Below are 23,038 nucleotides of genomic sequence, written 5' to 3'. Positions count from 1 at the left end.
TTCTCTGACAGACAAGGTCTAATGACATCATATTCAGCAAAACAAAACTGGGCAGGGGTAGGTAGTTCCTTCTCATCAGGCTCTTGAGACTCCTGAGAAGAATCTGAGACTGACCCTGCTGGGAGCTGGGGCAAACTGGAGATGAGAATCTGGCTGCTTTTGTGCTGGACCCCTCTTGTGTAGCTTTTCCAGAGATGGATAAATACCCCATTTTCTTCAGTAGTTGCTATTCCTGCCCCTTTCTTTGCTTTGGTTTAAGGAGGCTTAAAACTCATAATGCAGCTATTCTCACTATTTGGTTTTGGTTTAATCTTTGATCAATAACTTACTCTAAGGTTTTCTTTTACCAATTACAGACCACTTGACTTTGTTTTCCTGAATTTCCTACAGTGGAACAGCCAAAGTTTCCAAAAAGGATTCATTAAATCACTAAATTGGTCACACTTATCTCACTTTTCCAGCAGATATGAATCAAAGTCCTTTTGAAAAAGAGCCACTTTGAAATCCCTCAAAAAGTACACAAGAAAAACAGCAAAACAGCTGGGCCCTGTTGGAGGACTCACCCTAATCCCTTGTTACAGGTACAGAGTACATATTTCATTCACTCCTACTCACTCCATGCTTTTCCTGGTGCTGTTTCCTCCTGAAGATTTGTGAGCTGAGGGCAAAGTCCAAGTGTGAGATGTCTCTCCTGTGGTAGATTACCTTTGGTGGCTAAAGGGATTGTCCTGCAGTGGCGCCACATCCTCTCATCTTCCTTGATCTGATTATCAGGGTCCTTTGGGTTATCCTTGAATCTTTTCACAAGGTGGAGAGAGTCAAATAACTCAGTGATTTTTACCATGCTGAAAAACAAAAAACTGTTTCCTGCTGAAAGTAGCATGAAAATAAAGGGTTTTTTTACACAATTTCATTTCACTCGTTTTACAACATATAAAAAATAATGAGAAAAATATCAATTTCACCTTAGTGCTCCGTGTGTCTCGTTGCTGTTAGCTGCTGGCACTGAGAATCACACCCCAGCTGTTAATGAGGTATTTAAGGGTACTTAACATGTATTTCATTACTAAACCAACATTTCTGCTCTTGCTGCTCTGGTATTTCCCAGGCACCATTATCTTATCTTCTAATTATCACAGTTTTACTCATGTGTGGGTAATTAAGAGGATGCATGAGGGTCCTCTTAAGTGAAATGCTGCATTTAGTTTCTAACTTCGGGCTTCTTTAAGAACACTTCAGCTCGGTCTGGCAGCAGTGATTGCATGTCCAGTTCTGGTGGTGGCTGAGGCAGTGACAAGGCATGGTGTGGGGGGTGCTTTGAGAGGCTGCTTCTGACATTTGGCTGTTGGCCAGAGGTCACCATTCTGAGCCATTTTTTCTGAAAGAGGGATTGATGCAAGTCTGAATTTACAGAATCACAGAATTGTCACAGCTGGAAAAGACTCTAAGATCACTGCATTCAGCTACCAACACCCCCCACGCCCCTCTCTGCCCTCTGTGTATGGGCTTGAACTGTGGCACTGGGCACAAAGCTCCCCTTGTACTGCAATTATGGGGAATGTCAAGAGCAAGGTTCTTTGCTCATCACCATCTCATGAAGTTACAGGGGTTTTCCCACCCTCCATTTGCTCACTACCCCCTGGAAGGAGTTGCCAGTCTGAGATGATTGTTCTACCAGTGCTTTTTCTGGTCTCTGGAAACAGCTATGAGTGCCTAAGGAAATCTGGTTTTTTGTATGAATAAAATGACAATTGCAGAGGGGAGGCAGGCTGGGCAGCACAGCAATGTCCTGCTGTCTAGCCCTTCCCTGCCTGAAGTTTTGGGTCTTATTACCAACCATTTAATACCCTGCTTTGCTAATCTTCATCACAAATTCATTTTTATATACCTTGTCCTTTGTTGGCCTGGCTGAGATTTATTAATCTGAGGAAGATAATGACAAGAAGGAGAAGGTAATTGTTCAGAAGAGGTAGAAGGAATTCTCCCACAAGAAGATATGTATTGAGCTGTCATCCTTAAGGGGAAAGTGGGTAAGACCTTTCAGAGCAGGAAGCTGCTCACAAAAATTGTCCTCCCAAAAATCACTTGGAGGTCTTGTGTCCATGTTTCCATTCTTCACAGCATAGATGCTGTCCCTGTATATTTGTCCATTTTGTAAGTCCCTGTATGCATTCATTCCCCCTCTCAGCTACATTAATTTCTATGTGAAAAATTACATCCCAGTTCATTGAGTCACTAACCATCATGGTTTTCAGCACCCTGGAGTAGGTTGTGATGCTTGGTTTTCCCCCTCTGCTATTGACACTTGCTCCCCCTTTTTCCATTTGCAAGCCTGGGCTTTGCTGTTGCTGTCTCTGGAGCTGCTACTGCCCAACTTCTCCCCTCTGACCCCCACACAACTCCTCTCCTGTGCTTTTTCCTAGTGCCTCACATTTTCCCCAACAGGGAGGTGCAAAGCCTGTTCTATACACAGGGTGCTGGGCCACAGCAGTGTCTTGAAAGCAGGAGGAAAAGACTGAATGTGCCTACTCACTCATCAGAGATCTTCCAGAGGAGCTTTCCAAGCTTAATTCCCCACCTGAATGGGATGGAAAGTGAGATAAGGAGAACTTGCCTGCCCTGCTTGCACAGCATGAGCTCAACATGGAGCTGTGGTCTCTATGTCAGACTGTGTCATTCCTCCACTGAATGCTTCCCTGTGTGGGCTGGGGCTGATGGTAACACTGGAAAGGAGATGTTTATCTCCTGAAAAAGATGTAGATGGATTCTGGATTGTATTTACATTCCCAGCAGATATGTAATGTGGAAATGCTTTGAAATAGGAAATAGTGTCTCGGCTGAATGAGTAAAAGGCATGAGATTAAAAAAAAAATTAATAAAAAAATCACTATCATCATTTCCGAGAGACTTGCCAAATTCCTCATTTTTGCACTTGAATTGCACATCCTGCAGATATGTCTGCCTGAATTTCCCTTCTGGTGTTTTCCTCTTACACGGTATGTCAAGCACAGCACATCCACATGAATGAAGAAGGAGTTCAGTTAATGATAAATGAAACCTCTACTGTCAGTGAGGGTGTGTGAGGAAGGGACATGGCCAGGTGCACACACACGTGCCTGCAGACTGCATGAATGAGCACCCTGTGTGTTGTTCTTACCTTTCTAGATAATGGCAGATGGTTCACTGCTGGGGACAGCAGAGGTTTTCCAAGTGGGAACCAGTATACACAGAGTTCTGAGTGCTGTTATGTGTCCCCTGTGGGATGTTAAGGGCCACCCCTATCAAGGCAAAGATGTGCCTTTGTGTCTTGTCTGGGACCTGAGCTGTGAGATTTTTGGCCTGCAGACCATTTTCAAGTTGATTTCCAGATCTTATTTAAATGGAAAACACCCTTCTTCCTTGTCTCTTGGAGGATATCAGCTGCACCTTCAGTGCAGGTAGTGCAGGTACCACTGGGAAACATTACAAGGGAACTGAGACAGACTAGGAAAGCAAAGAGCTTCCACAAAAATAGACACTGTCAAACCACAATTATTACTTTTTTTATAATAACCTAGGCCCAGAAGAACACAACTTCTACCCCCTATCAGTCCAGATTTGGACCCCAGCCAGATGCTTACTTCCACTTACTCTGGGAGTTTATCTGGATTGAGCTCAGGGCAGAGGACACCTAAGTGTTCACATAGAGTGACACTTCTAACAGGACCTTGACCTCACATTGAATCAGTCAGAGTCATCTGCTCAAGTAAAGGTGACAAGTCAACAGGCTCAGCAGCACAGGACCTGGAGCCAGGGCAAGTAAATACCAGCTCCTTACAGCCACAATATCCCCCAAATCAAGATCAGTGTTCCCACAACACTGCTTCCAGACTCCTGCTTCTTGCAGGGATCATTCTTATTTCCTTGCTCTGTGTTTTATTTGGAGGTGGGACAGCACTGTGGGGTATCAAGTGAGGACTGGCATGGAGTGGAAGTTTCTTGGTTTGTGAGGGACAGCAAGGACTTGGATGGAGTGAGCAACTGTAGGGAAGAAATCCTTGTTGGCATGGCACAATATCTTGTGCACAAGCAAGTGTGGTGGGATTACCACGAAGAACAGAGCTGCCCAGCATGGCAGGTCTGGGTGGGAGTCAAACAGATCTCCTCAGTAGTCAGCAGAGAGTGAGGGATGGGCAGTGTTGCATAACTCTGTAACAGATATGGTGATAGAATGGGATTCTCCACATTTCTCAAAAAAATTTGGTTGCAAGGCCTGTCAAAGGCAGGAGATGCAATCTGACAGCTCAGTGGTGTGATCTGGTGTATTGAATCCCATCATTCCTGCTACTGCTGGAGAAAGGAACTCTTTGTCAGAACCACTGTGGTTATCAGGACAAAGAAATCACCAAGAAGCACGAGGAAGATCATATCAAGGGAAGGAAATAAATTAAGGAGACACATGTTGAATATTAAATTTGAGTCTTATGGGCTGGAAATATCGAATCTAATATTGCCTCAGGGAGCTGGAGTGCAAGTCCAATGCCAGCCACAAGTGGAAATTAATTCTTAGGGTAGCTCTCTGCTCCTCCAAAGGAAGCCATGCACCTCACTGCCATTAGTGCTTTTGGCTGCCATGAGGCCCAGGCCAGGAGGAACAATAGCAAGAAGAGATTAAAAAGAGAGATTGAGGACTTGTCTGTACAAGAAAAGTTGTGTCGATTTATCTGGGTGGGTTTGGAGTGATGTAGTTAAACTGGAGAAAACCCCAAGCACAGGCTGCTTCATCTTCAGGCTGCAATTGGTGCAACTCGAGATGTGGTGTAGCATGGCCTCAACATCTTTGAAAATCTGGGGCCAGATGTCTATCTAGACATCTGAACACTCCTGAAAAGGCCATACCCTCAGTGCTCTGAAATGGGACAATACCCTGCAGAGCTGGGGTGAGGACAGGCACATTGGAGACTGCAAGACACCAGGGTGTTGCAGTGGCTGGGGCACGTCAGGACACACCATCCTCAGCATGTTCCAGGTGCAGGTGCTGGGGGTGAGAATCTCTGGAGTACTTCAGGACATCTCCCCATCCTCCCATCCAGGCACGAGGACCATGGGGCAGGTGGTGAAGCACAGCATGGGCAGCTGTGCTGGTGCATGGGGAATTTCCGTAGCAAGTCCTTTCATGCCATCTGGCTCAGGGGTTAGAGGTTTTTTTTCTCCTGTGTCCACACAGGAAAATGCTGTCAGAGAGGTAAAGGATCAGGCATTCCCTGAGATGTTGAAAGAGACATTGCCCTGCTTGGTGAAGTTTCCACACATCTGTGCAGACCTTTTTTCATGTTCTGTGTGGTTATCCACTGAAGGTGATTAGGATTTTATTTTGCTTTCCAAGCTAACTAATTAATGAGTTACCCTCTCGTATTCTGCCAAAAAGGGCAGTATTCTCTCCTTTAAAATAATGCACCAGCCATTCATTTCCAGCAGCTGAGCCTTGGGCTGTTACAATTAAGTTATCTGAACGCAGTGGGCAATCTGCAGCAAAGGGGACAGCACAAGTCACGGTGACCTCATTGACAGCTCTGCATCTCTCTGAGAAAACGATTCACTATTTTTCTCAGTCTGTTGCAAAGAAAAAAACTATTTTTGGCGGGCTTGATCCTGTCAGACGCTGAATATACATTTGTATGCACAGTGCTGAGGGCTTGCACCTCTACTGACATTAATTACATTAATGAGAGCATTGGCTTGATGGTAAATCACTGAGCGACACTTGGCCCTGGGCAGAGGCCAGCACCCGCTCCACTTGCAAGCACATACAGAGCTTGCACAACTCCTTCACAGTGAAAGCAAATGCTATTATTAGTTTATAAAGCAAGTTTTGTTGAATTTGGCAGACAACATGCATGTGTAAATTCCCCCAAATTAATTAAAACGTTTAGAGCGATGGGGGAGATAGCAGCACTTCTCATCTAATAGATAGTTTTAACAGGTTCACAAATGCTTTTATGTAATTAATTAATGCTTGGCTACCTCGGGTGAAATAATCTGGGCACACGTTTCCTTAAATCAGAGCAAAGGTAGAGGGGCAAATTCATGTTCTGTTTAAGCAGCTTCCATCAAAATTGGTCTGAAGCCCATTGCGGGCTCTGATTTATCTCTGGAAGACAAAATGTGATCTGAACTGACTGTACAAGAAGAAGAAAGAAAAAGCATGAAGTAATAAATAAGGCCATTGAGCTTGCCAGGACAGAATGCCAGAATTTTCTTCTTACCTGGTTTTGCTCCTCTCCTTTTGTATTCACAGAGTGCAACCAGGCTCAGACCTGGTTGCTGGGGAGTTGTTCTAGCCTGGTCACAGGCATGGTGGCATTGTGGAGGTGCTCAGCAGTGAGGAGGAGGAGGCATGGGTCACACGAGCTGCTTAGCATTGGTAGCTTCCTGCAGGTGAAAGTGTGGGATGTTTGGGTGCATGAGCCAGCACGGTCCATGTGGTGAACAAGACACCTCAATTTTACAGGACATATCAGAAGTGCTGCAGTCCCACGAGGGCAGGTAATAAATATGAACCTGCCACAACTCAAATGAATCTGCTTTGCCTTCTACCCAAATTCCCTGGCTCAGGACTCTAGATCCTGATCAGGATCTAAAGATCAGGACACAGTCCTCCATCTGCCCTGTGCATGGGGATATGAGTACATGCAAAGCTTGAGATGCTGCGAAGAATGAAGACCTCACAGAGAAGAAAACCCATAGCTTAATCTGTAGAAGACTTGCTGAAATGACTGGGTAATTCTAGTGTGCCTGCAAACATGATTGAGGAAAATAACCTTTTTTTTATCAAAACCCAACTATATTATGAGTGTTACATAAGTATGCACTTATTTGCTTTCTGTTAGTGCTCACTCATGTCAATTAATACTCATGGAGGATTGCCCCTATTCTGATAGATAGAACACTCTATTTTAGTTTATATTTTTAGTTCTTTACTGTATCATCAGCATCATTCTTTGATAAATGTCTGTTTTCAGAATTAATGACTGGAATCAACAACCAGCTTAGCTCAAAGGTGAAGGTGAGTGGAGAACTTCCCTCCCATCTTCCTCTGCAAGCAAGTAATATCTGATCTGAGGCACTTAGGGAATCAGCTCAGAGACCTACCAGCCCATTTTCACCTCCTTGCTTCTCCTTGCAGGCTCACACTTTAAAAATCTTTCTTATATAAAGCTTCCCCAAGTACCTGAAACGCAGAGTTATGTGGCTTCCAGAGAAGGGGGAGGTCCCCAGCTGACTCAGACTCACTTCTGTCCCACCAGCCCTCACGGAGATGTAGGCACAGCTCAGAAACACATCCAGCTCTCTATCAAATATATTTCCAAACCAGTGTAATCAGTCTCTGGGTATAGCCCAGTCTAACACAGTTCTTCTTCTAATGTTTATCTTATGACTTTAGGAGAGTTGCAGTCCAGGCTGCATGTGGCCCACCTTTAACATAAAAACATGAATAAATATATGAACCTCTTTCCTGCCCTCTGAACACCAGGGGTAAGGAACAGCCTGGTGGCCAGGACAGCCTCCTCTGAGAGAAGAAGTCAGTGATAGTGAAAGCCTGGTTTCACACACTCACTGAGAAACTGTTCTAGCCACGGGGATATTACTCAGAAGAAGATAAAGCAGGTAACATGCATTCTGGACTGATTTTAATACTCTTGCTATGGGTTTACTTCCCTTGAGCACAAATGCCAAATCAGATCCATTAAAAGTTTTAAGGGTTTCTAACGCTTAAGCCTGAGACCATGTCCAATCTTCCCTACATTTCTGTACAGATCTACATTTCTGCATCATGTATGGCCATGACAATTATTGTAGAAACTTCCAAGTTATCAGATATATTCCCAGTGAATAGTCTGTAAGACTGACTGCTGCTGAAGAGCAACTTTAGGTGATCTGCATTTTATCCCAAGTAGCTTGTTATGACCATTAAGTTGATGCACTTTCCCTGGATGGAAGTAGCTGGAACTCATCTTGTTTTCATGCAGGTAGTCACCTAGGGATATCTTCTCCAATTAATTTTGTTTTTGAATGGATGCTAAATGAGAATGCCAGCATTGTTACTTCCTGCATCACGTTTGGAATTTTGTTTTCCATGACTGTGATGCCTAACAGACGAGCTCACACCCTGGAAAAAAGTCTTGTAAAGTAGATATCCTGCACAGCTGTATGCAAGAGTATTTCCTATTTATTGTCTAAAGAAAATCTCTGGAGTAAATTGTGGAAGAAAAACACTGGAATAAATGTGGGTCAGGTTACTCCCTCATAAAAGACACAACATTTCAAAGAGTGTGAAGCAGAGTGCACACGTTCACCCTTTGTTTCTGCTTTGCTTCCTTTGACCAAATCCTATTCTTGGATTACATATATCCCCATACATAACACAGAAGATTTTATCTCTGCTCACACGAGTACAATTCTGGAGTAACTCCATTGGCTTCAACAAAGTTGTTCAAGTCTGGAGTTGTGAAAGAGAGCAGTCGGTTACCCATTCTCAGTGACCACGTTGGGTGTTGCTGCAGCACGTGGTGGATCTAAATCCAAATCAGAGCCTGTTGTGTTCAATGCTGCTCCCTTCTCTCTCTGATAGAAGGAGTGTCCTGGCCACATGGGCTGTATGATAGAACTCAGATTAACAGTTTCAGTAGCTCCATGGCTTTCTTGATTCTTCTTTACTGTTCTTTGTTTCACTTCTTTCTTCCTTTCCCTCATGGTATTTTCCATCTCTTCTTTCTCTGTCTGTTTATTTATAGAGATTAATGTATCTGTACATACATTTGTATGGCCCTGCATGGAGTTACACTCTTTCTGTTCTCTTGTACTTTATGAATGAATCTCATTCTAACCAAATATGTATACATGTATTTGTATGTCTATTCATATGAACATATAAAGAAATATTTCCACGACACTGCTCTTGCACTGGGAAATGGATTTCTAAAGTATTCTGACTTTGCTTGCCTTGCACATCAAAATTTCAGCCAAGCAACAAGTAAACACCATCTCATTGTGAACTAACTGCATCCAGCCTTTTATTCATTTGAAAATGTTTCTAAGAGTCCACCTTGCTCACCCTAAAGGGATGTTTGTTGATAGGTGCAAGCTCTGCTTGTGGCCTTCTGTTTAGTGGAGCCCAACACACCCCTCAGTGGGGTTCAGTTTCCTTACCAAGGGGAATGTATCCCCATAGCAGAGCTGAGAAGCTCAGTGCTATGGAACAACTTGGAGAAATAAAGGTCTATTAAGCTCAGTGGCTGCTCAGGAAGCCATAATTACCCTCCTACAACTACAGAGTAGGATTACTGATTTTTGATGGTTGGGTATCAGTTGCACCATAGTTACAAATTATAGGGCCTGATGTGCTTGCTACTAAGAGCCCAACAGTTTGGCTAAATGTGGAGTGGTGCAAAATGCACTTTTTGTGGAGATGTTGGAATTAAGGAGACTTAATTACATACTCCTCAACCATGTTTTTGATCTTGAAGTCTGGCATTGAAGAAATTACTCTCAAAACAGCCTGTACTTCCTGATTGGATTAAGAGGAGAGTCTGCTCTACTTTTGGATCTCTCTTCTGTGGCAGCAGTTGAATTTGGCCTGAAATCATGGTAGTCTGCAATTAGTGTAGGAAGCAGACCTTCAGGTTTCTTTTTCTTGGCTTTATAAATGGACCTGAACAGTGTCATTCAGATAGCAATATCAACCATGGGGAAGGTGGATTCTGTACAAAAGGCTGTGTTTCAGCCTTGTGGGGAAAAACAAGGCAGTCCTGAACACGGGGAAGCAGCCATCTCACTCTCTTCACTGGAAGTCTTCCAGAAGAGAGACAATCTGTGGCCGTGTCCTGGAGGGAGACCTTACTTTTGTTCTTTCTTGTTGTATTCCTTCATATAAACACATCCAAGACTGAAAGTATTTGGCTGTTCTTCCCGTCTGGAAACATAACAGGAGTTAGGATGATTAGGTAAGTTAGCTGTGGGGGTGATGCATCTCACTCTGTCTTATCCACATGGCAATTAGGCATCTTGGCTCCACGAGTTTTCTTGGCTACAGGGGCCAAGGGAGTTTTAAAAAAAATCACCTTTGCTGGGCAGTTCAGACCCTGCCTTAAGCACCTGTCTTAGGATGGGATGACTTACTCTCAGGAAGTATTTGCTCCTCTGCCTTACCTACAGAGGGAACATATACAAACAGCTCAGACTGAATGCAGGACTTTTAAAATGGTGAAATTATCTGTCCTTGTATGCCTAGTCCCCTAATCTGTGCTCCTGCTGTCCTCTCACTCTGAGCACTTCTGCTTTATGACCAATTTCAGTGATAATTTCTATCTCCAAGACACTCCATCTAACAGGCAAATTTTCCACACCTCTGACTTTTCACAGACAAGTTCAGTTCTCTTTTTTTTGAGCATGAATATTATGCAAGGCGTCTAAAAAACCTGTCAAACAGGGAGAGGATTCACTCTGAGCTGTGTCTAGCAGCTCTGCATCGAAACATCCTCACATACAGCTTTATCAGCTGCTTCACAGCTGTTGTTTTATATCAGACATTGTTATGCTTTGGGACAAATATACATTGGCGCCTCCTGGACAACTATTTTTATGCTATTAAAAACAGAACTGCTTTTTTTTCCTTTCCTAAAAGCAAGCTCCAGTGGAAGTCTTTTCAAAAAATAGATAAATTGCTGTCGACTCCTCATTAATGCCTGATTTATGCTGTTGTTACTGGGCCTTGTAAAAAAGAGCTGCTCCCATCACAGCATTTCTAGATACATAAACAGTCAAGACCAGCCATTTGAAAGTCCCCTGCTCTGTAACCCAATATTATTCAGCTTTTACTTTGATCTTTCGCCTGGAGAGAAATCTTTTCCTTGAAACCCTGAAAGTTTTCACAATTCTGATAATGCATCAAAGCCCATACAGTATGCAGTGGAGCCAATCCTCAGCTCACTGCGGGAAGCCAAATAAGCGTCTTTCCCCTCCTTCTCTCAGCTTTAATTTCGTGTGTTCTTTGCAGTGATTCTGGGGAGCAGTGTGTGGCTGGTGCTGGGGGAAGTGAGAGGGTGAGAACGTGGCTAATGCCAGGCTCAGCACATCAGATGCTTCCTCCCAGAGGACTGCCAATGCCCTGAGCACCTCTAGACGTCTCGTGAGCACAGACTGTGGCTCCTGCCAAATTGCATGGTGGTTTTGGGGATGGAGACGAATATCCATTGAGTATTTACTTGATGTTATCAAACTCATTTGTCTTGTAACCAAAGTCAGAGTCCCTAGAGGTGAAATTCAGTGCATCAATCCACTGCTCCACTTACCCATCTTTGAAAGGAACATCATTAACATGCCTTACACATGAACAAATGTGGCTTTGTTCCATGTTACTTCATTAATGCATTATTTAGGATGATAGATTCGAAAGCCAGAGGCACCTTTGTGATCACCTAGTCTGATCTCATGAGTACCACAAACTAGTAATCTAGGCAGTAACCTGTGGTTGATCTGTATCATGTATTTTAGAAAAATAGCCAGTTTCCCATGGCAGTTTGGACTGATCTCCCTTGATGTGTTGATTTCCAGAGACATTTGCCAAAGGGAGAGCAGAGAACACAATAGCAAAGCTGGTGTTTGCTGTGCAGATCTGGAAGAGGAGTTTCACCCTAGGAAGCCAGACAGGCCCAAATACAAACAAAGATGGAAACAGCACTGTTCTGTAGATCTGGATTTAGATCTAACCTTTGGCTAAGGGCCTATTTCCCCTTTTAAGTCAAAGTGGAAAGCAGTCTGATAAAGGAAGAGGATTTGCTACTTGGATAACATGGGTGGACTCTGAAAAAGTACATCCTTTGGCACTTATTTGCCCTGGAGGAAAATAAATGCTCTGAGAAATGTTTGCCATTTTATGTTTCAATTGGGAAGTCTGTTCTGAAGTGAGTTCAGAGGAGGGCCACAAAAGTGACCAGAGGTCTGGAGCACCTGTCCGATGAAGACAGACTGAGAGAGTTGGGGTTGTTCATCCTGGAGAAGACCCCAGGGAGACCTTATAGCAACCTTCAAGTACCTGAAAGATCCCTACAGAAAAGCTGGGATGCACTTTTTACAAGAGGGCACATGGTGATAGGACAAGGGGTAATGGCTTTAAACTGTAAGAGCATAGATTAAGATCAGATATAAGGAAGAAATTCTTTACTATGAGGGTGTTGAGACACTGGAACATGTTGCCCAAAGAAATGGTTAATGTTCTGTCCCTGGAAGTGTTCAAGACCAGGCTGGATGAGTCTTTGGGCACCCTGGTCTAGTGAGAGGTGTCCCTGCCCTTGCACGGGGGTCGGAACTAGACGGTCTTTAAGGTCCTTTCCAACCCAAACCATTCTAGGATTCTATAATTCTTGGTGTTGTATGCACAGTCAGAAAAGACTGACCTATGGAAATGTATTTGTTTCAGTGAGGGACTGATGAAACATGCTTAGTCTCAGGAACCTGCCTAAGGTTTTTTTTCCAGCTCACTTTGTGGATTCCTGAAAGTACAGGATTTTTTTAAAGGAGGCTAGGGAAGAGTGAAGAAGCCAGTGTCCATCCCTGGAAACAGCCACCAGGAGGTGGCTTGCTCCAGCAAAGTTCTGCAAGGCTTTCCTCACCTGGCTGATACCTGACATGTCACACCTGGAGCTGGATACTGGCTACCTGGTCCCAGCCCTGGCCTCAAAAGGCTGCTTGGGGAAAATGATGAGCTGACTGTAACACAAGTGTGATTTGCCATGTCAAATGACTGTTTAGGGACGGGGCAGAAGCACTCTTTAAAGGGATGCTCCAATTAATCTGTCTTAATTGGTCAAGAACAGCTCAGTAATTTTATATTCCACCAAAATTCCAGACAAGCTGTTGCTGAAGCACTGTGGAAAAGTAAGTGCTGGGGAAAAAGGCAGAGGCAAAGTTGGGAGGTGGGGGACAGGGCAGGGAGGGAGCTGTGGTGATTAAGTTCTGGGAAGATTATTGATTTATTGAATGAAGGTCAAAACTACTCAGCAAAAAGGCAGGAAATCTTAGCACAAAGAAGCTCAGTGTGGAAACGAGGAACTTCAGTGTTGAGCAGGAAAAAGCAATGCACACAAGTGTAAATGAAGCATTTAGAAAAACTAAATAAGGAAGGTCAAGGCTTTCCATGACACACATGGACTGGTACAGCACAGCAACAAGCAAACACATCTCAGCAGGCGTGACTGGCAGCACTGCTCCTTGCATGATGAATGACAGGGAAAAACGGAATGACGCATGATGGATTAGCTCAAGTGCCAAAGGAGGCTGGAGCTCCTGGGATAAATCTATCCAAAGAAATTAGACAGGCCAAGGTCTGGCCTCTACCACTGGAGCTGCCTGGCACGGACATACCACAGCCTCCTTGTTAAGTTCTCTTACTTTCCAAACCACAGTGGCCACATCCTAACTGCCTGCTCGGTATGATCCCTCATGTAAACTCCCAAGTAACACTTGGGAAAAGACAAGATGGTTTGGGTCAAAATCTCAGCAGGGATTATGTTAGTGATTCTGACCTGTTGCTAAGTATGGACACAGGGGGTGTGAGGACAAAGAAAGCCCTCTCTCTGCAGCATTGCTCAGCAGAGGTAACACCAAAGCTGCTTCTCTCCTGCACAGTTCATGAAGATTTCCTCATTGCCCACTGCACCTGGGAGGTTTGTACACCAGGATGAACTCACACATCCACTCAAAATCCAGCCAGGAGAACATCAGAGGATTCCCTTGGTGCTTAGATAAAGCAGAGGTTGCAGGTGCCTAAACTCTCTCATAGATTCCTTTCTGCCACCCATCAGCTCCAGGTTTACCAGGCTGTGGCTTTCCCAAAGTGAAGGTGTGGGACAGCCATGGGAAGGTGGTTCCAGCAGCACCAGAAGCTGGGGTTACAGAGCAGCACACAGACCACTGCAGTGTTTTGGCATGGGGCTCCTCACTCACATCTTCTCTGTTCTCCAAAAGCAAGCAGAGAGTGTTAAAACCTCTGTGGTTACTCGCCTCAGCAGTTCTCAGGACAGGCATTCCAGGCTCCTGCTGTCTCCCTGCAGCAGGCAGGCTTCTGCTCCAACCCACCCTGCTTTCCTCTGGCCTGTCTGGTTATGAGTGTGGCTTACCTGGCCACAAAACTGTCAGTGTACATGCAATCATTTCTTCACTTGTGTGCATTCATGAAAAGACAACACAGAAAGTAGCTCTGGCACAGGCAGAGAAAAGCTGGCTTTAGGGGAAAGCTGTGTACATTTATTTGCTTGTGTTTTATTATGCAAAGTTGTACTGGTGATGCTGAGCAGGGTACAGAGGAGTTCACCTGAAGGTGCCTGGTGCAAGGCAAGAAGGAGCAAAGCTCTAGAGGAAATTTTCTTTGCAGTGCTTTTTACTAGAACTAGTAAAGCATTCATTGAAATGCTGCTTTGTTGGGCACAAAGTGCTAAAAAATACCTTTGGCTGTCAGAGCTGAGAGCCTGAGAGCCACAAGTGAATGCTCATGTGAAGAGTTTAGGGTCCAGAGCACACACAGAGGACATAGCAGTAGCAGTCAGTGTTTTAGTAACTCACTCTTTCAGAGCTCGGGACAATGGGGTGGGTGGATCTGTCCCTCATGAATTTGTCTCTCACCCTGCAAACTTTAAATCCCTGTGTTGAACCCTGCTTTGGGCTCTGCAGAAGCTTGTGGTAATGAATTCCATTATGCAATTAGTCAGTGGGTAATAACGTGCTTTTGTTTGGTCTGAACCTGCTGCACAATGATTTTTCCAGATGCCCCTTAGTTCTCACCTTATGAGAAGACTTACTCAATACTTGCTCTTAATCTATCTGCTCCACAAGATTATCCTTTCAGAAATCTCTGTTTTCCAGCACCATTTAACCTTTCCCCATAGGCAAATATAGGTCAGACCTATGTTCATGTCTGTAATCTTTCTGGGGAAGCTTCCTGGTCCTACAGAATCTTTTCCCTACAGGTGACTATGACTGCATGCTTACCAAACACTGAGATAACATTTTCAGAAAGCTACCAGCAATGACTCCAAGTTATGTTTTCTTTGTGGGAAAGCTGAGCCTCCTGCTGCATGTGTATAGTTAGAGCTTACATTTCTGTGAGTGCCACTTTCCTTCAGTCAGCACTAAATTTTTTGGCCAAGCCATTGTCCAGTCGGTTAGCACCTTGGGGTCCTTTGGCTTGTCTTCATCAATAGCTTTAGGGTGAAAATTCTCTGTTTTTCCATCTGAAAACTTTATCATTGCACCTTCCAAAACACCTCATTCAAATTATCTTGGGTTTGATGATATTTCACTGAATCTCAGGTAAAGCATCCCCCTGCAACTATGGCACTGACCATCAGTCTCTGGCCTTCATGCAGTGACTGACAGATCGAAAGAGGCCATGGCAGTGATCTGCTGACAGGTCAAATATGAGTCTGGATCAGCAGGGGAGAGGGTCAGGTGTCAAGGGTGGGGTTGTCCCTCAGCATAAGGACATAACCAGGCTGTTTGCTCCTCCAGCTCTGACACATGTCCATAACTGGGACTGCTTTTTCATCTGTATGGTTTTTCTAACATCCCTGTGTCCAGCAGTACTGGAAAAATGCAGAAAGGGTCACAGGGTTGATCAAAGGTAAGGAATGGCTGCTGTTCAGAAGGTAGAATAGACTGGAAAGAAAGAAGGAGAAAACATTACAAGTCCACAAAATCATGAGTAGCTGGAAGAAAGCACCTAGAGGATCATTGTGTGTTCCAGTAATAGAACTGGGGGATGCCAAATGAAACTCCCAGATGGCAAGGTCAGTGTGAAGGAAAGAGACGGTTGTGCTCCCAGGGAGGAGGTGAAGGTGTGGGACCCAGAGGCATCAGGGGTGGTAGGTGCTCAATGTTTATATGAGCTCAAATTCATGGAAAAATATCCATTGATAGTTATTAAATACAAAACCGCAGTCTCTGCTCCAGGATATCCATGAAGGTTGGTAGAACATCCTGGAGCAGCAGTATTATAAGCCTGTCCTTTTATACTCTTCCCTGGCATCTCTTTTTTGCCAGGAAGGGAAAAGATCCTGAAATAGATGGATCTTTGATCTGGCACACAGGGGCCTTCTCAGGAATGCAGGTGTGTTCTTCACATGAAGGTAAGAGAAGTCACTTTTGGCATTTTGGACGATTGGATCCTGCTAATCTTACAAGTTCAGTGAAATATGGTTACAACAGTTCCTTAGGATACCAGTGCACAAATAACATGTCCCCTTTGTTCGTCTTGGCCCAAGATGGCTGCTGAGTTGCCTATGTATAACTCAGATCCCACGGAGGAGTAACATCTCTGTCTAAAGGAAAGAGTAGAACCTGAGACATTAGTAGAGCTTGTCTAAGACAGCCAGATGTGTTGGATGGCCCTGGATGTTAGTGTCCCCTCTTCAGTGCTCAGGTTGGTCCAGTTGTAGGAGATCATTCTACTCTGCAAATCAGTGTGTGGGGTGGTGTGTCAGTAGTCAAATCGTAGCCTTGTTATCCAAAATCTGTTACCAACTATACATATACGAGACGTGCAGCAGTGGAGCTGTGCACTCAGTGATGCTGGGTGTAGCAGCTCTATTTTTCGCAAAATAATAGAATTTTCAGGGTTAGAAGGGACCTTTAAGATCCTCTAGTTCCACTCCCCTTCCATGGGCAGGAGACCTCCCACGAGATCAGGTTGCTCAGATCCCTGTCCAGCCTGCCCTTAAAAAATTCCAGGGATGGGTCTTCTACCACCTCTCTGGACAACCTGTTCCAGTGTCTCACCACCCTTACGGTGAAGAACTTCTTCCTCCCATCTAATCTAACTCTACCCTCCTATAGTTTGAATGCATTCCGACTAGTCCTATCACTACCTGACATCCTAAAAAGTCCCTGATGGGGTTTTTCCTAATGGAATTTTGTTTGGAAAGAAACACTGTATGAGATGACATACTTTTTAAGGCTGCTGAGATATTTCATGTGTTTAAAACCAAGTAGATGCAACATAAGCAAAGATCAAGGTCACCCAGAGATGTAGGCCACCCAGCCTGAGAGCTTGGCTCAGGCACCCAAGAGTCATTTCCTCAGCCTGCCAAAGCATGAACCAGGGGTTAGCATATGCTCATCTGTGTCATGCTGTTCATCTGATAACACTGTCTGATGATTAATCTCTATAATTATTTGCACACTAATATAGCTCAGTGCAGCATATTGAAACAATGGAGATTCCCTCCTAAGCAAAACAAAAGAGTTCTATGGCTCATAACAGAACAGGTAGAAAAAATTACCTTATTTTAAACTTGTGTGATGCAACATGGTGATCCCATGTGTCAATTGTGTTGTGGCATCTTCCCCTCCCTACCTCCCCTTCAGTTTGTCCCCCCAGTTGTGAGACTTGCTCATTGACATGGAGAGACTGCGGTTATCTCAGGCAGTCTTCTGAAAACAGAAGGCTGAGTAGCTGCACCAAGCCTCCTCTGCAACCCTGGGCAGGAGAGCTGCATTTCTGTTGCCAGAGTTGTATCATGGAGCTGCCATGGGGTGGGAGACTGTCCTGGCTGTGTGCAGATAAGGAACCATGCTCAGCTCTGCCAAAGGGCTGTGAGGCTGCTCTTTGGGCATGTGCACCACTTCTTCTATGGTTCTCAATGAGATTCTCCAGGAGTTTAAAGTCATGATTCAGTCATTTCTTCCTTGAGCTCTCAAGGTGGCTGGCAGTTCTTCACGCTGGGCTGTGATTGGACTGACTCTGGTGGAAGACAAAAACCTTCCTAAACCTTCCTAAGCTGCATTTATTTCATCTATAAATGAAACAGTGAATGTCAGGCTGGGAGAAAGTGAAGTTGCTTCCTGCAGGTGACCAGCCTGTGCCACACATGTATAGTAACAACACTCTTGGACAAACATGCTCTTGATAAAAAGGGATGGAGCCAGAATTGACTAGTGTAGAGAAACATTGTCAACCAGGTGCCTTGAGTTGCCAAAGAGTGGGTGTGAGTCCACCTGTGCCTGATTAGGACAGGCCCCTCTTGGGCATGAGCAAGACCAGGGGGCCAATAAAGGTGGGACACACACCCACAGAAGGCACCTCAGCTCACTCTGGTGCGAGGCATGGAGAGGCCAGCAGCTCGTCGAGCCTCTGGAGCAAGAAAGGCTCTTCCCGCTGCACTTCTACCCTGGAAGCGCTGTGTGGTGGCTGGAGTCCTGGAAGAGACCAGCAGCTCGTCGAGCTTCCGGAGCAAGAATGGCTCCTCCCGCTACATTTGGTGGAAAATGCGGGCAACATAAAGAAGCAGCAGTGTGAGGAGCTGGCGACAGGAACATTCTCCCTGATTTGAAAAAGTGCCTGGGCCAACACTCTCCCTGAAAGGTATGACCAGCAAGCTCTTTGGACTGGAAACCCCTGAACAGAGGGAAGCCAAGATAAGGATTCTCTCTTTGGAAACCCCTGAGCAGAGGGAAGGAAGCCAGGAGGATGGAATCCCACAGAGGAACCAGAAACCCATGAGGGACCCCTGAGCAAAGTGAAGCCAAGATAAGAATTCTCTCTTTGGAAGCCCCTGAGCAGAGGGAAGCCAAGAGAAGAGCAGATACAGGAGGGAGAAGAACAAAAAGTGCCTGGGCTGGGAAAGGTAGAGACTTTGTGGCATTGAACAGTTGCCTGAGGTATTCTGTGTATTCTGTAATCAGTGTTGTAATCAGTGTTAAAATGTTTGTAAATCCTGTAAGTTATAAGTGTATTTTTGTGTAAAAATCCTGTAAAAATCCTGTGCGTCTGCCTCTCGGCACCCCCTCAATGCTCTTAGCTGAGTGTCCCGCGGGGCCCAAAGAAAAATCCTGTGTGTAATTTTGTGTAAAAAATCCTGTATGTCTAAATCCTGTATAAGTTATAAGTGTATTTTTGTGTTAAAAATCCTGTAAGCTAGGGCAAACTGGGAAAGCTTTGAGGGAAAAAAAAAAAAAAAAAGGGGAAATGTAGAGAAACATTGTCAACCAGGTGCCTTGAGTTGCCAAAGAGTGGGTGTGAGTCCACCTGTGCCTGATTAGGACAGGCCCCTCTTGGGCATGAGCAAGACCAGGGGGCCAATAAAGGTGGGACACACACCCACAGAAGGCACCTCAGCTCACTCTGGTGCGAGGCATGGAGAGGCCAGCAGCTCGTCGAGCCTCTGGAGCAAGAAAGGCTCTTCCCGCTGCACTTCTACCCTGGAAGCACTGTGTGGTGGCTGGAGTCCTGGAAGAGACCAGCAGCTCGTCGAGCTTCAGGACCAAGAATGGCTCCTCCCGCTACAGACTAGGTCTGTGAAAAAAATAGCCATGGTACAATAGCTTTGCAATATTCTAATCCTCTGCAGCTCTTTTATTCATTTAAAGATTGATTCTCAAGGTTAGGTGGCATTTTACTGAAAGACAGTCAGATAGAAACTTCTTAAGTAATTGTGAAAGACTTATCAAAATTATATATGAAAATCATGTGAGGCCAGGAAAGGCCTCAGATGTTTTTCCTGACCCTAAAAGAAGGGCAAATTGAAGTACTGAGGAAAGTTCCCATTGTGAAAAACACAGACCAGCTGAATGATAGGGCCCATGTTAGATATGCAAGAAGATGGAGTCCCTAAAACAAGGCTGTGCTAGAAACTTTTGTCTTCTGATTCAAGAAGATATGCACTCAACCAGGTGATCCTGCACAGCCAATCTATTTTTTCTAAGTGGTATCTTTAAGCACATTGCTCTGAAATACAGACTTTGACACAAAAACACCAAGCACAATTATCCCCAGTCCAACTAGGTGGTGGAAAACCTATCAAACTCACAGGAAACAGCTGTAGCAAGACAAAGAGGAGTGGTGGGAAGGCAGACAAATGAAGAAGAAATGTGGGAATGCTTGACAGTTAGGAAATGGAAGTTGTCAGTTTGGAAGGAAACACAAGCATTCCATATATTAGCTAAACTCTGAAGTAGACTTCATCAGGTGGTGAACTAATTAGAGAACTAATAGGAATATAGAAATTCATTTGTGTGGAAACAGGAGGTAGATTTTAGAGAGATGTATCTTGAGGAGACCAATGTACATCTGGGAATCTGAGTCAGGGATAATTTCATTGCAGAGGGACAAGTATAGGAAGCTGCTCTCTGAACATTTACTTCTCACTCGTGAGCAGTTGCTATGAGCAGCAACGATTGTTTTACCTTTGTGGTAAAAAAAAAAAGTCCAATTTGTCCCAGCAAGGGACTTTCTTTCAGTTCTCATCTACGATGCTTTGCTTCACTAAAACTGAACAGTGTTGCCTGGCTTGCCAGAAACCAAGAGCAGGGTCACTGCATAGAGAGCAGAGACAAAAGCAGCTCCAGGAGAGCTGAGGTTTGTGGGACTGCTGCTTCTCAGGGGGGGAAGATGCAGCCTGCCTTTTTGGGTGGTGCAAAAGAAATGCCACAAGCAGCCCTGGAGGTCCTTGGTTGGGTGAGGTTATCCCAGAGGACACATGGAAAACAGGCAACATCTCCTCCAAGGTCAGAACAGAGCCCTCAGCTGGCTGCTTTGCCCAAGAAAGCCTCAGAGGAGCAGGAACCACAGCAGGCTGAGAGAGCTGAGCCCTGGGGCATGGCACAGCCAGAACAAGGGGATTTCTGGTGCATTATAACAGTGGTGCTGATGTCTGGCTGGAGTTTCCTTACATAAGATCTCAGGATATGTACAAAGTACACACACACACTCTGCTCTCTCCCATCTGGAGGTGAGTTGTGTGTGGTACATCAGCTTCTAGCAGGTCACCCCTTATATAAACTGCTATGAAACAAGCTCAAGAAGAATCTTTCAAAAATAATAGGTTTTAAAGAAAGGAGTGGGTAGGGACTTCATTCAGAATTTGGTTGCCAGAAAAATGGACAAGCCTGTGAGCTTTTCTGCTTTAAATACTGAACCTCTCTAGGATACAGCATAACTCATTTAACTATTTTGCCCCTGATTCTCCTCTGTGGAAAACAGACAGTGAATTATTGATGACAGGTGACTTTATTAAGAGTGTAGATTATTTATAACCACCATCAGTGTAGTGTCAGTGCTAACCATGACTGTGGAATGGCTTTTCTGCCAGTGTGAGCACCAGCCCTAAGTAACCAATGCTTTTGAGACTTCTCTAAGCCCCCAAATTCACATGGGACCAGGGGAATAGGAATGCTAATTGCAGAATCAGCAGCAGCTTCACTAGACAAAGCCTTGCACTCCTTTTCTTAGTTTCTTCATCTGTAAAACTAGGATGTCTGTCTGTTTTACAGTCATGTAGTGAGGATTGATTTATTGTTTAATGTGTGGAAAGAATTAAATAAGTGCTAAGTATTATTATCATCAAGCCAGAAGAGTGGGTGAATGACCCATTTCCTATCTGAGTTTGCCTTCAAGGTGTTGATGTTTCTGGCAGATTACAGAAATTGAATATCTGCCATAGGTTATATTCATATAGTGATGCAAATAAAGCACTTTTTGTGGACATTGTGTGGCTTCAGGCCTTGTGATTACAGAAGAAAGATGCATAGATTAAAACTGCTTTTAGATGAAAAGCATCTCCACAGGTTATGCCATTCAGCCTCTCTGGGAATCACAGCAGTAGGTTCCTGCATCCACGTGAAGACAGAGTTCCATGGGGCAGATAGGTAGAATGGAAAATCATGGAATCATAGAATGTCAGGTTGGAAAGGACTTCAAGGATCATGTGATCCAACCCTTCTAATATTATTGTTGATATGATAGATATAATATTGTTTATATCATATAGGGTTTATTTCAACTCCTGCTCTACTGCAGATTTCCTGTAAGTCTTTTGAAGGTAATCTGGTAAAATCCTCACAGACCCACTTAGAAAAGCTCAAATGTCATCCATCTGCTCTGGCTGTTAAGGTAAGACCAGGTAACTGGAATTTACCCCTGTGTCATCTAGACAATACAGAACTGCTGTCTTCTGTTCCTTGACCATAACATCCAGGAGATGTCATCCACCTACCTTTGCCTTTTGGTCACTGAGTATAGCAGTAATGCCAAGGTCATTTATACCGATCATTCATTATTCAGTGAGAAGAATAATTGTTCTGGTATCAGTTACTAAATTTGCTGAAACTGATGGAATGCTGCCTTGAAGCATACCAGCTCACACTCAGCTGTTCATTGGCCTTTCCTGTGTTTTCACTTGTCCCTTTTGGGCATGTCCGTTCTGGTGGGAGTGCTGCTGCTGGCCTGATCTTGTTCGCTATCATGGTTTGACACTGGCCCAGCAATTAAACTGAATGACAGATGCTCTCTATTAATCCCCCTCTCCTCCCTGATAAAGGAAAGAGAGAGAATAAGGGAGAGAGACTTATGGGTTGGAAACTAAACTACACAGCTTTAGTGGAACAGTAATGATAAAAAGGAAAAATTACTAAATATATACAAATATACAGGAAAATTGATACCATGTTCCTCCCCTCCCCTTCCCCAGTAACTCTCATGTCACCAGCGAGGCTGCAGGGCAGCCCTGGGAAAGTCCAGGCTGGACTCCTGGAGTCAGCAGCAGTTGGGAACTGGAGGCAGAAACACACAGATTCAGGTTGGCATGGATCAGGAGCACAGGCAGATGAACGGATGGAATCCTCTCAGGATGCCAAAGCAAACAGGGACAGGTGAAGAAGGAGAAGCAGGAAGGTGTTTGACTCTCGTGATCCCTCAAATTTATACTGAGGATGATGTGTATGGGATGGAATACTCTGTTTGGTCGATTTTGTTTATCTTGTCCATTCCTTCCTAAGGGAGTGTTTGCAGGTGTGACCTCTTTACTCCTTTTCTCCTTCCAGAGGGCAAAATGTTCCTCAGAACTGAGCAGTGGCCTTGGTTCTGCACACCAGTCTCTAGCAGTAAGTATAAACATCGAGTGTTATCTGTCTGAGAAACATGCTGTTAATTTCAGCAAGTGCAACTACTTAAAAGAGACAGCTGAAAGCAAAAGTACACAACAGAAAATTAGCTTTATCCTGGCCCAGACCA

This window comes from Calypte anna, chromosome 3 (genome assembly GCF_003957555.1).
Source record: "Calypte anna isolate BGI_N300 chromosome 3, bCalAnn1_v1.p, whole genome shotgun sequence".
Lineage (NCBI taxonomy): Eukaryota > Metazoa > Chordata > Aves > Apodiformes > Trochilidae > Calypte > Calypte anna.
This window is presented reverse-complemented; position numbering follows the sequence as displayed.